The sequence below is a fragment of the Aricia agestis genome, chromosome 6, assembly GCF_905147365.1.
Source record: "Aricia agestis chromosome 6, ilAriAges1.1, whole genome shotgun sequence".
In the NCBI taxonomy this organism is placed as follows: domain Eukaryota; kingdom Metazoa; phylum Arthropoda; class Insecta; order Lepidoptera; family Lycaenidae; genus Aricia; species Aricia agestis.
In genome coordinates this window covers 8737255-8755370 of record NC_056411.1, presented here as the reverse complement: position 1 = coordinate 8755370, position 18116 = coordinate 8737255, and the positions used below count along the sequence as shown (strand labels likewise).

At 34.7% G+C, this 18116-nt stretch overlaps 1 protein-coding gene across 2 annotated transcripts in view; it reads right to left on the bottom strand.

The window, feature by feature from the left end:
* The window catches only part of LOC121728363 (myotubularin-related protein 4), a 58955-nt gene extending 42159 nt beyond the window's left edge, over positions 1-16796 (bottom strand). For both annotated transcript variants that reach the window (XM_042116526.1, XM_042116528.1), the window contains exon 1: positions 16602-16796. The gene's annotated coding sequence lies outside the window, so the exon portion shown is untranslated. The remainder of the gene's footprint in view (positions 1-16601) is intronic.
* Between the last annotated feature and the right edge of the window lie 1320 nt (positions 16797-18116).

Sequence of the window (18116 nt, the reverse complement as noted above, 5' to 3'; positions counted from 1 at the left end):
AAATATTTAAGGGCGTTTCCATTCTTTAGTAATTATTGTTTAGTTTCGCTTTGTCCGACTCGCACTTGACCGTTTTTTTTTTGTTTTTTGATTTTCCCTATGCTTCAACACAATTACCAAACTGGATTCCAAATTTCATCCTACTAAGTAGGCCATGTGGAAGTGGGTTAGAATTTTGATCTATAGGTTAGTCAGTCAGTCAGTGATAAAAATGTAGATTTTCAGACGTTATTATCTTAATAACTTTTTTATGAAATTTAGAGCATATAAGTATATTATTTATCTCGCAAGTCTCAATATGTGAGCCGAAACGTTTATGTGCAATAGTTTCTGAATTACGAGTGGGTCAAAAGTGGCAGCAAATGGTTCGTGTAATATTACATACACACTGTGCTGCTCGCCAGTTCTGTCATACTTGAACTTGGCTTGACACGCTACCGTGTGTCTAGATTAGATATGACAAATTGCATTTTATATACAAATAATTATGACTCTAGGTAGAGTAGCCTTTACACTTAGTTTATTAAGGTTAGGTGTTGAAACGTTTAACAAATAGTAGTTCCAGTGTAAACAATACGAGTGAAAGCCAGACAAGTCCTAAGCGGCAGCTCTCAGGCCCATTGTAGTGCTAGTGGTCGGGTTACGTAATGCGGACACGCTGTGACGCTGGATGGGGTTATGCTGTCAATTGTAGTTTTTGCAGACTGTTCAGGGACATTCTATCCTGTAATTTCTATGAGATGATCCTTTGGGTCATTTCTCTAATGGTCATGTTTATGTGTCTGTCGTGAAAGCTTTTGCATCATTTCTTCTTAGTCAATGTTGTACATTGTCCCTACTCCCTGTACACAAAACTGAACCATTGCATCTTTATGAACATGAATTTCGTTTTTTTTTTAAACTGATATAATCAGTGACTTTGGACACGTTCCCTAATGTTCTCTACATTAAGTACCAATCAATATCGTCCAAAATGTACAATATAAAATACCTACATAAAATTTACAATAAAAGGTAACGTTTACTACGAGAAAATCGTAGAGTTCATTCAAAAGTTTAAAGCAAAATAACGATACTTTCTATAAATTACTTTGTAATCTTGAACTTATTTATACGACCTTTTAATTGAAATAAACATTGAGTCATAACTCAGATGCAGCTGGAGGACAAATCACGAGCTTCCGTATTTCGATATAGAAATTACTTCCGCAATAAATATAAAATTATTAGCATATCTCAGTATACATATTCGGCATGTAAGAATTCTTGACAAAAAATTAACCGTCGAAGACAGATGCGGTTAAATAATTTTGAACCTTATTAACATAAACGATGAACATAAAATAATCGGCCAAGTACGAGTCGAACTCCCGCACGAAGGTTTCCGTACCATTATAGAGTTGTAGAGGCCAAAAATTGTGTTTTTGTATGGGAGCCATTAAAATTTAATTTAATTTTAATTTTATTATTAATTACTAAAGTACACAATTACACATACAATTGAGGATTTTGTGAAAATTTTAAGTGCCTACCTGTTGCCATTATTGATGCCAACTGCCAAGCAAAAGATGCCGAAAAAATCACATTTGTTGTATGGGATCAAATATTTAATTTATTTTGTTTTTAGTATTTATTGTTATAGCGGCAACAGAAATACCTAATCTGTGAAAATTTCAACTCTCTAGCTATTACTGTTTTGGAGTTACAGACTGGAGACAGACAGACGAACAGACATCGAAGTCTTAGTAATAGTGTCCCGTTTTTACCCTTTGGGTACGGAACCCTAAAAATAAGAAAAAATAATTTCCACACCCGAGCATATTACCTTCTCCCTCAGATAAAAAGTGGGAAGGAAGGTGGTAAGTCTAATTTTAAGTGATTGTTGACGAAATATCTTTATTTACTATATTATAAGGATAAGCGTGGAGCGCTAACCATGGTTTTCCTGCATTAATGTTATTATTTTACACCACTTAATGGTGCTATTATAATATGCTATAGCTTATAGGTATGCCTTTAGCATAATTATAATAGCACCAATAAGTGATGTAAAATAATAATGGCGTGATGTTTATGATAGTAATAAGTACATAATATTGTATTCTTTGGTACGCTTTAAGCTAATCATGATAATAGGTCTCTTCCTCTTGCCTTAAAAAAAACATGTCCTAAAGGGCATTGGGTAACTTTGTATGGACCTGTGGCGTCATTTTTTTTCCAGCGGCCAGAGATAAAACCATAACTATTTTGTAGCACTACATTAGAGAAACACATATGAGTAATAAAAATTGTTCTAAGTAATATCGGACCTGAGCTACGATTTTTTTAGTATATTTATTTTTGCATCCATCGTTCACAAAATCAATAGTAACTAACGTTACTTTATGGAGCTATCCTTAACAAACAGACGTATAAAGGGTATATTAATCTGTTGGATATATATTTCTCACTAACTATTGCCCACGACTTCGTCCGCGTCAAATATGAATAATTTTTCATACATATTTTCACACCCAACCCAAAATTAAGTTAAACCCAACTCTCGTCCGACTAAAATATAGCCAGACTTGAGACTATATTTCATTAGACAGTGGTTTTCAAAGGGCCGGTTGCAATATTAGGCAATTATAATTATTGTTCTTGTGTATTAATGTGTTGTGGGTAAAATGACTCTAGGGTGTTGTTCCCATAATATAATGTCGATTATTTCCACTATTTAGCGAATTTTGCAATATGCAAAGTAGTGTGATGCCCGACGCCACCAGCTTTCAGCAGAATTTTCAGTCCAGTTTCTTTAAGAAATTCGAGAAAAAATGGATTTGCCTTTTTTTGCAAAAGCAAAATAAATAGTTAAAAAACTCATTAAATGACGGCGCGGCGCGTAGATTGTATGTTAAATGGTTAAGTCTTCTCTAAAATGTACGAATAACTAAAATTTAAAATAAATGATGAGACGAATAATTAATTGTTCTTGTATCTACAGGTTGTAACAAAAATAAGTGATAATACTTTAGGGTGTGTACGTGTTCCTTTGTTACACACTGTATATCTACATGTTGTAACATAAGTGATAAATGATTATACTTTAGTTAGGGCTAGTTAGGGTATACATTATGACGTGTCCCTTGTATAAAGTTCACTCTGAAAAGAGCAGGGCTGAAAGACCAAAAAAATTTTTTTTGTGTAAAAAAAAAACTTTCAGCGCTACTACTTTCACAGTAAATTCTAATACACGGGACTCATACACAGTACACACCGTAAAGTATTATCACTTAGTATTGTTTTACCCTGTATACTAATATTATTAAGTTGAAGTGTTTGTGTGTTTGAAAGTGCTAATCTCAGGAACTGCTTGTTCGATTTGAAAAAAATATTTTTGTGTTGGATAGGCCATTTATCGAGGAAGGCTTTAAGCTAACGCCGTTTTATTGTATTTTCCTGAATATTCATGTTATGATTGAATTTACGTTAAGTTGAAAATACGAACTTAAAATGCCTAATATCTCGGCTCCGATATAGTTTAGCTATATGTCCCCCATAATAAAGTTTACTCCCCTTGATATGTTCTTTAATAATATGCCAGTTTGGTGAGTGGCCGCGAGATTTGAAAATGACGCCAATATTACCCAAACCCCTTTCTTTGCATCTAGACAAAAAACATGTCCTAAATTTATAGCTCTGAGGCTATGACGAAATCGTGTAAAACTTATGTTAATTTTATTTCGTTCAAGTGTTAATTACATATTGATGAATAATATGCACTTCGTATCTTAATGAACTACTTGTGGTAATCACAGGAAATATTTCTTATTCGTTAAGGATGTCCCTGACATGCAACACAGTTACCAGTTGCCTTATCAAGGAGATTAATACTTTAAACGGCAGGAATACTATCTTTTTACAATTATAAAATAGCCATTTTCAAAAACATTAAGGTGATTTTAAGTCGATTTTCTCTCTGTACAAAGTTACAAACACACCAAGGGAACCCTGTCTCGACTCCTGACTGACGAATCTTTGAAAAGGGGAGTCCATCAGCTGTAAAATTGATAGAGAAAAGTTTGGGAAAGAGTAAAAATGAGGAATGCCATGAAACAGTTTTCTCATAACGCTGTGAAGACTCACAACTTTCGCTGCCAGGAAATTGTGAATGACAATGATGAGCTTTTTGCAGAAGAGAACGGGTAATTATTTAATAAACAGGTTGTCAAGTAACAAGCTGCTCTATGAGCAATTAAATCCCGTTGATCAACTGCTTTTCTACTTTATTACGTGCATTAGAGAAATTTTAATCACACGTCGTTAGGCGTCTTATATTAGCCAGTGCTAAAGATACAAAGTTGCGACAGTGCAGCGTTAGTTAGAGATGACTGTTATTCTCAGAAAAATGCATATAAATAATGTTCAATTCGAAAGACGTGTGTCTGTTTGTATTTATTACCTCTGAAGCTGAAGCTGAAGCAAATGAACCGGAGATTGAGTCTTGGAAAGGACATACGTTTGTCTCTATCGGTTTCCACTACCTGCTCCATAAAATAATTTCTGTGTAAGCAATGTTGTGGGCAATATCTAGTTTTATATAAAGTTGAGCGAGGAAATACAATTTAACAATGTTTACTTAAGCCTTATCGAACGAGCTTATTGAAACAGAATAAGTTTGAGAATGTTTAACGCGATACCAGTTACCACAAACAATATTGAAACATTGCTTGCATATACCTCTATTCACTTCACAGCCCACAGGTAAATTGCCATTCAACAGCTTCACAACAGATATGACAGGAATAAGAATAGCCCGACAAAAACCCCATAGGAAAGTGCGTGTGGCTCGTCACGTAGCTGCTCGTTTGTGGGTGAAGGGCGCCGTGTCACTGTTTACCGAAAAACCCGACGACGTCTCTAGAACATTCTCATGATAACTATTCCACTGTTTATCAATTTATGTTGTCCTCATTTTGAAGTTGTTGCAACATCGAAATTACACTTCTCTAGACTCTACATTTATGAATATATTAACGTTTTACAATTATAGCTGACTAATGTCCGGTTTTGGAGGTTTCGAGTTTATTACTTCAATAGCATCGTTGATAACTTTACTTGTTTAAGCCTTTAGTTTAACCCTAAATTATGGCTTGCCGCGAACGTTTTAATTTTTCGATGATTTCGATGATGATCGACCCTTTTAGATGATATTTACTGATGACAAAGGAGTTAGTAAATATATCTGAGAGAGATAGTAAATAAATATATTTTATAACTCCGACGGCAAATACGACAGTGATCTGTGATATTGATCATTAATCATAACTGATTAAACCAGAGAAAGAAAAGACGCGATCAATTTTTCAGATAACATTGAGAGTTTGATAACATCTAATAAAAGTGGGACACTTTATTAGATGTTATTTCATAAAAAAATGATAATTGGATGTAACATTAAATTATGTCACAAATCACAATGGTTTCCAAAGAGCGGCGCTATAGTTAGGTTAGTATTGTTCTCTTTCATCGAATACATTTTTTTTAATTCCAAGGATTACGGTGTTGGGCGACGCGATGGTTTAATCTTTAACCTTACTTAAACTATTGGTAAATTGCCAAATTTTACTTTTCAACGTTAGAAACAAACCCTTCAATTTATTCAAATTTTATTCCTTAGTTTTTACTTTTAAGGTATCTGTTGAATTTTTTTTTCCTTACAAAAATATGATGCGATTCATACAATAGTATCTGCGCCTATTTTACAAACGGACGATCAATTGCCATTTGCCTATAACCACCAATCAAAAACATCTACAACATTATTATAAAGGCGAAAATGTGTCAGTCTGTCACTTCTTTATTAGAACTAGAGATTAGTTTCAACGGCATTAGGACTACTACCTATATTTTGTAAAAAAATATTGACTTTATCATATTTTTTTCAACTCTTGTGTCTGGGACTCAGCTGATCTCAGACTGGCCGTGTAAGCATTGTCTAATAGTATCTAAGAGTCAATAAAAAAAACTAATTCATTTTCAATTTGCTTGTCACTCAAAAATCTGTCATTTTTCCTAGTGTGTGTGTTGTAGTGTGTGTAATGTTTTATTTGTTAAAAATATGTACGATAAAAGCATAATTTCAAAATAATATTAGCTCGATGCACTCCTTCACCATGTAAACTATAACTGTGCAAAATTTCATTATATACGTTTCCCCGTTTTTCGTCAAAAAGGATACAAAGTTTTTGGCTCACGTATAGATTGGTTGACATTTGATTAGGAGATACTTTCGATTTCCGGAAAAGAATAATAATAATATGTATGATTAATAATATCTATGGACGCTTCACACCACGTCAGTCTGGCCCCGTGCTAAGTACCTAAAGGACTTTGAGTTGTGTTACGTCATGTACGGTGTACCAGACAACGGAAATATATTATGTAATACTTTACTATATACATAATATATATTTAAGATTTTTATTATATGATACACTTATTTAATTAACATCCATGACCCAGGAACTTTTGAAAACTTTTTGTTCCGTCGGCGGGACTCGAACCCGCGACCCCCGGCTTGGTCTACCAACACGCCCGCCAACTGAGCTACATAGGTCGTAAAATATATAGGACTTATCTTATAGTTTGGATCCCAGAAAAATATAGTTCCTGAGATAAACGAATGTCGGTCGTATAAACTAGTTGATTTATGATCGTAATCTAACTGCCGCACTAGAGACGAAAATTAGTTGACTGTAATATGAAGATTTTGACATAAACATTTTCTGTCAAACTCTTCAAAGTTTAATCATCATTAAATGTCCGAGTGCGGCCGTAATGTAAGCCATACACGCTACGGTCTACCGGAGAGGTCCACCTATGCAGGTATGCCTACGCAGGTAGACCGGAATGTATGTGGGAATAGACCTGCCTGCCTAGCATAAGCCAACGAGATATCTCACTCTACATGTTTTCTCGATGTTTGATGGTTTGTCTCTTCATCTCTATTGACCCTAGTCCCTAGCATGACAAACATTTTTTCTCGCGTAGATCATCGAAATAGCACATTTTTATAGAGTTTTCTCGAGATAATGTCGAGATTTTGACATTATGAGACGAGTAGTTTTTAATTATCTCGAGAGTGAGATATCTCGTTGGCGTATGCTAGGCAGGCTGTGCAGTTTCTTGCAGGCGACCGGCGCAAAATCGAAAATCAATTCTTTCGACTGAAACCTGCGCATGTATACCTGCACAGATGGACCTCTCCGGTAGACCGTAGCGTGTATGGGCAGCAATAGGACGACGCGAAAAAAACGTAAGCAGAGCGGTCAGACTTTCAATCTTTTAGCACGAAGACAGTAGTAATTATTGGCGATAAAACATCCTACATGCAATTACAGACGCCATTGCCACGGACCGGACAGAAATAGCCACGGCTCACGGCTTGCTGCATTGCGTGTGACTTGGGTCTAGGGTTGTCAGGCGACAGGCGTCCGGGTAAGGCCAGACAAAGACAGGCTTTTTAACCGACTTCCAAAAACGAGGAGGTTATTGCGTGTCCGGCCAATATAAAAGGAAGTTCGGCTTTTGTAGAGCTCTGCATCTCCATTTTTATATGAAAATTACTAATACTAGCGACTATAGGTCTTATTCAACTGAAAAGTACACAACAAATTTATTGATATACATATACTGAGAGCTGAGATGCCAAGTCCTCAATAGTAGGCTGTCCGGCATTTTCATACGGCTAAGCTGTCCGGCATTTTCATACGGCTAAGCTGTCCGGCATTTTCATACGGCTAAGTTGTCCGGCATTTTGATACGGCTAAGCTGTCCGGTTTTTAGGTTTGGCGATCTAGCAACCCTGCTTGGGACATTATACAAGGCATACAAGTTACCTTCAGGCTACATGAACAAGTACTACTTTCAATTTCTTTAATTAAAAAGCTTTTTCGTCAATACACAGTGATTTTCTTTTGCTAACCGTATTTACAGTTTGGAAGTTTATAAGCAACTGAAAATATGATAACTTTCCATGCACAAATTCATGATTGGCCAATGAAGACCAATCATTGATCTAAGTTTCCATGGTCAAAATCAGTTTAAACATGTACAAGCAATCCCAATTTGTAAACAAAAGAACGAATTTCTTAAAAAGTTCGGTGTGCACACAGAAATGGATATAGTATTTCTGTGGGTGTGCATGATGCCGAAAGTCAACTTCATTGCGGGCTAGGAAAATAAAGCGACCAAAAACCTACACAGCTGCACAGTTTTTACTAATATTAGTAACTTAAAAGGTACTTTTTATTACTCAATCGTTGTGATGTGGCGCTATTGAGAGTGGGTGTGGTGATGTTTTTTTTTTATTATTTTTATTTTATGAAAAAAGGGGGGCAAACGAGCAAACGGGTCACCTGATGGAAAGCAACTTCCGTCGCCCATGGACACTCGCAGCATCAGAAGAGCTGCAGGTGCGTTCAAGATATTACACACTGTATTATTACAAGGTGCGTATTGCAATGCTCGACTCTGTAACGTTACATTACAAGTGAGTGCTCCCGGTGAGTGAGCTCCTTAAGAATAGAATAATTATTTATTATATTTTATAAAGTTAAGAATCAGCCTAAAATCAAATTCATATTATATGTCATACTTCAAAAATTTTGTGATGCCAGTGTGTGATAAAACTGAACAATCAATCACAATTCACAACAGCTTACTGCTGGGAGTAGCATTGTTGCAGCTAAGGCCAAGGACATCTCTTGCGACTGCACTTCATATTATATTGTACAATGTATAAAGATTGGTGTTGAGCATAGTACTGGGTATCGGGATGTATAATATTATTTACAATGTACCCATTTCATAACATTCTAGACAAAATAAAATGATTAATGGTATTAAGGATTTAAAAATTAAAATTGCCATGGAAGATTAACTGAGTAAAAAACATGGTCCCACAAAATGTCTTATTTAAATTTTGAGTCGGTCATAAAAAAATTGTCATTGCTACATTTTTATGAAAATTACTAGAGCTCTATCATATTATACTAAACTATTTTGATTTTACATAATATTATTATATAATTAGTGTCCGACCGAGACTGGTTTTTCAGCCGAAACCGATACCGAACTTTCGGCCTTGCTCTCAGTTTCGGCCGAAACCGAAACCGAAACTTGGTAAAACATTTAAATTACGATTATTTACAGAACTTTATTGATTTCAGACATAAATTACAACTTTTTAAACGATAAAAAGTACCGCATTGAATTTTTTACTTTTTGCGATATTTCTTAAAATATATATTATTATCCACTTAATCTTAGACTCTAATAATATGTTCCCTAGAATTTTTTTGTACTATATTCCGTTTTTATACGATACCAAGTAGGTGCGATTTCACCAAAGAAATTGAACGCGCTTAGCGCACACTAAACCGGTTCTAAATATATAAACACGTTTGTAACACTCAATTGCATTTCACCAACATAACCTAAACTCGTTCACAGCAAATCCGATTTTTATCTTCTGAACACCAAATATTCGAGTTTTAATATTAAAATAATATTATTATTATCTACTTAATCTTATCACTTATGCCTGTTTTCACCAACGGTCTTCTAACGCTAAGTGTTCCCTAGCGATCCTTGCGGGTCAAATATCTCTTAAAACAAACACATTTAAAAAAAAGTAATGTTTTGCAAAAGTTCTTACGCCCTAAGAACGAACGTGACACACAAAAATTCGTGAAATCTTGAAGGATATGTACCCTAATGGCCGCTAGGGGACCACTTAGCGTTCGGAGGCGGTTGGTGACAACAGGCATTAGACTCTAATATGGTCCCTAGATTTTTTTTACTATATTCCGTTTTATACGATTCCAAGTAGGTGCTATTTCACCAAAGAAATTGAACGCGCTTAGCGCACACTAAACCGGTTCTAAACGTATAAACACGTTTGTAACACTCAATTGCATTTCACCAACATAACCTAAACTTGTTCACAGCAAATCCGATTTTTACCTTCTGAACACCAAATATTCGAGTTTTAACTTCATAAAACACACTTAAGTCCTATCAGTGTAGTGTCATGAACTCATGACCGATCGAAAAACAGACGAAAAACTTGTTACGACGACAGTTTTCACAAATGTGTTTGGGGAACTTATTTATCGTTTTTGCTATTTTGTTAATAAAACAACGTGAGAAGGCTCCAAGATGATAAAAACATAAAAATCATCGTAAGGCCTAACGTACACGTAGATTTATTAATCGCGATTAAAAGAAGAATGTGAAATCTATTTGAAACAAAACGAGATTTACGTCGCCATAATTATAAACGCGTTCATTGTTCAACGAGAACTCAGTTTAATAACACGAAGTTTTAAGTGTGATTGGTAAAATTCCCCTTAATGTATTACAACGAAGGATTACCCTTTTTAATTTTTTCGAATAAGAAACAAGAGCATGAATTATTTCAAGTAATTTTTTTTAGGTACAATTTCACCTAAGAAATAGGACGCGTTTAGTGTACACTAAGGCTGGTTTTATAGTAGAGCGTTTCGCAGCGCCGTTGGAGCGCGCGCGTTCGAAGCTGTAACAAACGTATGGACGAACGGCGCTGCTCAAGCGCGCGGACTTTAAAACGCAACTACTACCCCCATACATATTCGAACGCGCGGCGCTCCAACGGCGCTGCGAAACGCTCTACTATAAAACCAGCCTTAATCTGTTCTAAACGTATTTAAACGCGTTTATAGCACCAAATTGCATTTCACCAACATAACGTTCACATCAAATCAGAGTTTTTATCTTCAGAACGTCCAATGTTGTACCAGTTGTTCAACGAGAACTCAGTTTAATAACACGAAGTTTTAAGTGTGATTGGTAAAATTCCCCTTAATGTATTACAACGAAGGATTACCCTTTTTAATTTTTTCGAATAAGAAACAAGAGCATGAATTATTTCAAGTAATTTTTTTTAGGTACAATTTCACCTAAGAAATAGGACGCGTTTAGTGTACACTAAATCTGTTCTAAACGTATTTAAACGCGTTTATAGCACCAAATTGCATTTCACCAACATAACGTTCACATCAAATCAGAGTTTTATCTTCAGAACGTCCAATGTTGTACCAGTTGTACAACATTGGACGGTTAAACTTCATAAAAGCTGTCAAAGTCCTGTCAGTGTAGTGTCATAGCAAATCGAAAATCATGGACGAAAAAATGACAAGATGACAGTTTTGATAGATGCGTCTGTGTAGCTTATGCATCGTTTCTTGCTTTTTTTATTGATAAAATAACGTACCTAGACTCCAAAATGATAAAACCATGTAAAATTATCGCGTGACGTCACATAACCTTTGATTTATTAATCGTGATTAAGATTATGAAATCCATTTGAAACAAAACGAGATTTACATCTCCGTAGGTACGCGTTTAATGCGAACTAAGTTTTATAAAACAAAGTTGTGTGATTGGTAAAATCCTCCCTTAGACATTAACGACGTACTACTGAAAACAAAATCAATTGCAGTATATTATTTTTATGGGAAACATGGACACGACCGCGGTCGAAGTTCAAAATGAAATTACTAAGCAAACCTTCAGTAGGCGTCACTAAATCTCGCAAGATAATATATCCTAATAATATATCCTACAATCGCACAGTCAAACAAAATTCTTAAGTAAGTAAATAAACTTCATACACAATATAATAATCAATTTATCATAGCATTTACTAAATCGTTTGTTTGGGAAACATTGTTAAAATAGCACGTACTTTGCCAATAGTTACGTATAGTAAATAAGCCTGCGTTTGTCGTAGAAATAAAATTCAATAATATAATTTCGATAACAATAACTTTAAACAATTTAATAAAAATAAAACTAAGTGCTAACTTTTGATTTAGGACTAAATAATAATCTCGAAAACATAATCTCAAATCACGATTAAATAGATGTGGCGAACTGAGCCGGGGCCTCGCTGGCAAGCAAGCACAAGTTAACTGCGAAGTTTACCGAACGACGCATGAGTTTCGGCGAGGCCGAAAGTTTCGGCAATATTTCGGCCGAAACCGAAACTATGGCCAAAACTAGATTTTTTGGCCAAAACTAGATTTTTTGGCCAAAACTAGATTTTTTGGCCGAAACTGGCCGAAACCGAAACCAAAAGTTCGGTCGGTCACTATATATAATTGAAGATTTTTGCCAATATCCACTACATGTTATGAATGATGTCACAATTAATTCTAATGCAAGTATGTAATAATCATCATTTGGAAAAAGTTTGAAGTTAAAATGTGTGTTTATATTATTTTAAACTTTAATATTTCTACACCCAAAGGCTGAAATTGTGATACACAATATGTCTATAAATATTAAATAATATCACCTTATGTACCAATTTTCTGAAATAAATGATTCTGATTCTTATTCTGATATTTAGTAATTTCTGGCTGTAGTAAAGTATGGCGCTGGACGTCACTAATGTCTAGCTCCTAATCCACTTCTTGTCCCATTATAGAAGTAGTGCAGGAAAGTTCTATAGATTATTAGGTATTTATACAAAAAATATTTAAAAAAATTAACATCTCTTGACAAAATCAAGAGATTTTTTTTCCAAAGATTTTATTTTTATTTTCAAAATGACCGAGCTTTGCTCGGTATAGCAAACACTCATTGACTTCGTGTTACTTAATAACGCAAAATCGTATTATTATTCGCCAATAGATGTCCGGAAGCGTCATATTTTTTAGTTTATCGATTATCGATAAAACACGAATAATAATACATTTTCTGAAAATGATTCCTAGCTAGATCGATTTATAGCCCTCGAAACCCCCTATATACTAAATTTCATGAAAACCGTTGGAGCCGATTCCGAGATTCCAATCCATACTAATATTATAAATGCGAAAGTATCTCTGTCTGTCTGTCTGTCTGTCTGTCTGTCTTGCTTTCACGCCAAAACTACTGAACCGATTGCAATGAAATTTTGTATACAGTTATTCTAGAGTCTGAGAAAGGACATAGGCTACATTTTGATGTGGGAAAATATCTTATTTCCATGAAAATTTCGATGAAAATGAATTCGCATTGCGCGTGGCCAGCGCTCATCCCGGGGGTCCTGGGTTCGAGTCCCGCAGGCGGAACAAAAAGTTTTCAATTTTCCTGGGTCTTGGATGTGTATTAAAATAAAATTTCAAAAATCTTAAACATATTTTATGAATAATATTATAAAAAATCCAGAAATATATCGATGGAATGAACATTTTAGTTCTAATACGATTCAACAGATGGCGTTTTATTTTTTACTTTATTGTAACATAGAACTAATCATACTTATTAGTTAGTATGTTTTTGTTTATAGTTTTTAATACGTTAGAATATTATCTATACTAATATTATAAATGCGAAAGTATCTATGTCTGTCTGTCTGTCTGTCTCGCTTTCACGCCAAAACTACTGAACCGATAGTAATGAAATTTTGTACACAGATAGTCTAAAGCCTGAGAAAGGACATAGGCTACTTTTTAACTGGAAAAAGGGGTTGTAAGGGGGTGAAAATGCGTAAATTTGTTCAAATTAACTTAGTTCCAAAAACTTAAAACAGATGGCGCCAAGAGTCCCCTAGATCGCGCTATTGCTTGCTCATACGTATTTCTATAAGAGGTGGTACCATATTGAGCTAGATTTTTCGATTCTTTCGATTGTTATACACGTTATTAACTAATAACTCACCTACCAACTTAGACATCAAATTCAAAAACAACAGCGCCAAAACTACTGAACCGATTGTAATGAAATTTTGTACACAGATAGTCTAAAGCTTGAGAAAGGACATAGGCTACTTTTTAACTGGAAAAAGGGGTTGTAAGGGGGTAAAAATGCGTAAATTTGGTTAAATTAACTTAGTTCCAAAAAACTCAAAACAGATGGCGCCAAGAGTCCCCTAGATCGCGCTATTGCTTGCTCATGCGTATTTCTATAAGAGGTGGTACCATGTTGAGGTAGTTTTACGATTCTTTCGATTGTTATACACGTTAATATTAACTAACTAGCTGTTGCCCGCGACTTCGTCCGCGTGAACTTTAGTTTATAGCGCGCGGTGTCAACAAAATTTGTGTCAAATTTAAAAACTTTTTAAAACCCTGGTAAGTGGTACCCCTCTTAGGGCCGCGTTACACCGGAATGGCAGCGCTGAAAGTGCTCGCCTCGCCGCTGCCATTACGGTGTAGCGCGGCTCTTAATTAATCAAAATACCCAAAAACAGCTGTGCAGTGTGCACATAATCTATACTAATATTATAAATGCGAAAGTATCTTTGTCTGTCTGTCTGTCTGTCAGTCTCGCTTTCACGCCAAACGCCAAAAGTATCTCTGTCTGTCTGTCTGTCTGTCAGTCTCGCTTTCACGCCAAACGCCAAAACTACCGAACCGATGGTAATGAAATTTTGTATACAGATAGTCTAAAGCCTGAGAAAGGACATAGTCTACTTTTTTTACTGGAAAAAAGGGTTGTAAGGGGGGTGAAAATGCGTAAATTTGTTCAAATTAAGTTAGTTCCAACAATTCATAATAGATGGCGCCGTGCGTCTTCTACATCGCGCTGACGCTTGCTCAAAAGTCTTCCTATAAGACGTGGTATCATCTTACATTTAAGTTTCGATTTTTTTCGATTGTTATATCTATTCTACGGTATTAAATAACTCAGTACTTTATCTGTGCAGTGACGTAACCTTAAATCTATCAATGATAAATAGTTTATGGGTAAAGTTGTGTAATCGGAGGGCTAAATAAGCTTTAAAATTTGGCATAAAATATAAAGTTTAATATAAAAAAATGAAATACTTATTGTGTGCACACTGCACAGCTGTATTGATTTAAGGGGTACCAGGGTTTTTTTATAAAAGCTTTTGACACCAATTTTGTTGACATCGCGCGCTATAAAGTACTATAAACTGAAGTCCACGCGGACGAAGTCGCGGGCAACAGCTAGTTATATATATATACAAGAATTGCTCGTTCAAAGATATAAGATATTGGATCCGAGAACATTGAGTCAATGATATTGGATAATGTTATATAGACATATGATTTATTTCTTCCTTGGTCATAGATTTTTGACATTTGCTGAGAGATCGGATCCAATACTGTCATAGAAATAGGTGTTGCCAGTTATTTAATATAAAAAAGAGTTTTTAATTTTTTGTTTGTTAATATGTTTTAAATAATGTAATGTAATTATTTTTCTAATTATATACTTGGATAATCTTGCTGAAATAACAAAAAACAAGCCATATTGAAAATGACGATGTCTTTTGACAAATCAAATTCTCTGAGATTTAGTAACCCTGACGTCAATACCTGTCAGCGTTAGCGCTCTCCATTGGCTATTAAAACCACATAATATGACGTAAAATAGGATCAATGAAATATGATAATGTAATATGCAGATATGATCAAATCAAATCCTATATATTATGATACAATATAAATGATAATGTAATACCCCCCTAAGGGTGGGTTGCACCAACTTACTTTAACTATAACTTTAACCTTAACCATAACAAAATGTCAAATGAACTGTCAAATCCATAGTAAATTCCATAATGGACGCCATATTTGACGATAACCTTAACCTTAACTATAAATACCCCTCTGGTGCAACCCACCCTGAGAAAGCTCAATAAATGAAGTAATAAATTCAGTGGTTTTAATTTTTATTATTTAAATAGGTTTTTTTCTTTTTGGATTTCAAGCACTGAATTTCGAAAGGGAAAATCAAGTCCATCATTCTTAGCCCGGCCACACATTGTCCGAAATTTCTGATCAGAAACAGTTGAACGTCCATGCTGTCTCTTACATTTTGTACTGAGCCGAGTGAGCTCGAACTCGCCGGAAGGATATTTCGGATAGTGTGCGGGGTGGCGGTCCGAGGAAATTCAACTGTTTCTGATCAGAATTCGGACAATGTGCGGCCGGGCTTAATCTAGTAAAAAATATCTGGCACACATATTAAATGTAAGTAAGTTCTTTTTGTGTTTTTAATGTATTCAACAAGCTTTATATCAATCAATATGTAATGTGGTTTGTACTGATTACTACACATTAAAATAACTAAATACATACATAAAATATGACTGTTCATGTAATTTAAATTTTAAAGGATAACAAATATGGCAAAAACAAACATTTTAGATCTTTTGTTAAATAACTTTCCTAAATAGGTCTCCATTATCTAGTAGGTACAATCAACATAGTAACATGATATTTATCATGTACTTGACACAATATTATTGTATGTTCACAACAAACAAAATACAATTTATACTGAAGTATATTTATATAAAGTTTATGATTTATTTTGTAAAAATTGCTCTCCAGTTTCATAGAAACCATAAGAACTTGATATTGAAATAAGAAATTATGGTAAATAGGAAACCTAGCAATACTTATGATTTGCATAATTTGAGTACCATACCTACTTGAAGATTTTGGGTTCAGTTTCATAATCAGCAAAGTGATATAGAAAAACCGAAATAAGAAGATTTCAATCGAAAATACTTTCTAATAAGGAGCAATGCGCATAAATTCATAAATTCATCTTACCTGACTTTGTATCGTAGTTCGCAGTGACCACCAAATGTCTCTTGTTTCACTCAAGAAAAAAAGAAAAATTATTATCCAATAGTTCCAATATTATATTTCTTGAAAAGTACACAACACATTCTTAAATTTCTCAATAAGAATACGCGAAAAATCACAAATCTTAATAATAAAGAAATAATAGTGACGATAAAAATGAGAGAAAAGCAATTTGACCATAATTGTCTATCTGACATATTAGGATGAATACTATTTGGACAAGTATACTATTTGGTCAATATGACGTCACAATAGCCAATCAAATCTCGTCAGATCGCATTCAACAGTACTCTATATGAGTTAAAGAACACACCCATCAGCTGTTGTCATGTATTTCTCCTTTGCCAAAAATATGATTTACAAAATGTTACTTAGTTACAAAATATTAAAGTTAATTAATTATATTACTGTGATCTTCATTTTGGCCTCATTATTGTTAATATTTAATCAGATTATGAATTGATATTAGGTATTAGCCGAGGGCAGGACTTCATAACGTTATCAATTAAACCACAAAAAACAACGTTACGTACGTACGTAGTACATACTATGTCAGTGTTACGTACCGTTATTTCACAGATCTCGTTATTTTTTACGATTTAAGCTGCGTGTGCACTGGATCGGAATCGGAGCGTACGGAGCGTATGGATTTGTTGCTTTGTATTGATTTGTATCTGTATGGTACTGCGTACACTGGATCGGCATTTCTCCGCCTGAGACCGCAGACCGGAATTTATGCCGATGACGTCATCAGCAGTGAACGCGTCATTCGGATTGCGAAAGTTTCAAGTACTGACGTGTTTGCGACGACGCAACGGCTATACGTAAATACTTATTCGCGATGAATGACGACATTTTAATTACTTTAGTGCAAAAATATGAAGAAATTTACAATCTTAAATATCAACATTATCATAACCAACTGTGGAGAGACAATATTTGCCTTTCCTTTGTAATTCGAATCGACTTTCTGAAATTAGTATCCTGTTTTGTTATATGCGGTTGTAGAATATAAGTAGTGTTCAAAAGTAAGTTCAAAAAACTTTTTCGTCTCAAATTAATGTACCCAAAAATCTTTTTTCATATTCTAATAAATCAGGATATAAAGTATGAAATTCTCCGAAAATTAATGTTTTTGAGTTTATATTATTATGAACCCATATCTTTCGTTTCCTCTTATTTCTCTTTTCCTCTTTTGATAAAATACAGCTAATTACAAGAATATCCTCGTCACTATCCTCCATAATGCAAATGCACGCAGGCTATGAGGGACTAAGAATAACGATGCGGAATCCGAATTCAGTGGACGCACCCCATCGGCATTTCGTAAAAACGTTACGTATCGTTACGTATTACCGTTACCGTTACGTACCGACGACGCTCCGTACGCTTCGATTTCGATCCAGTGGACGCGCACCTTTATTCAGTATTCTTCAAAATAGGTACTGATATTTTTATCGTTATTGTTTGGTATGCGAC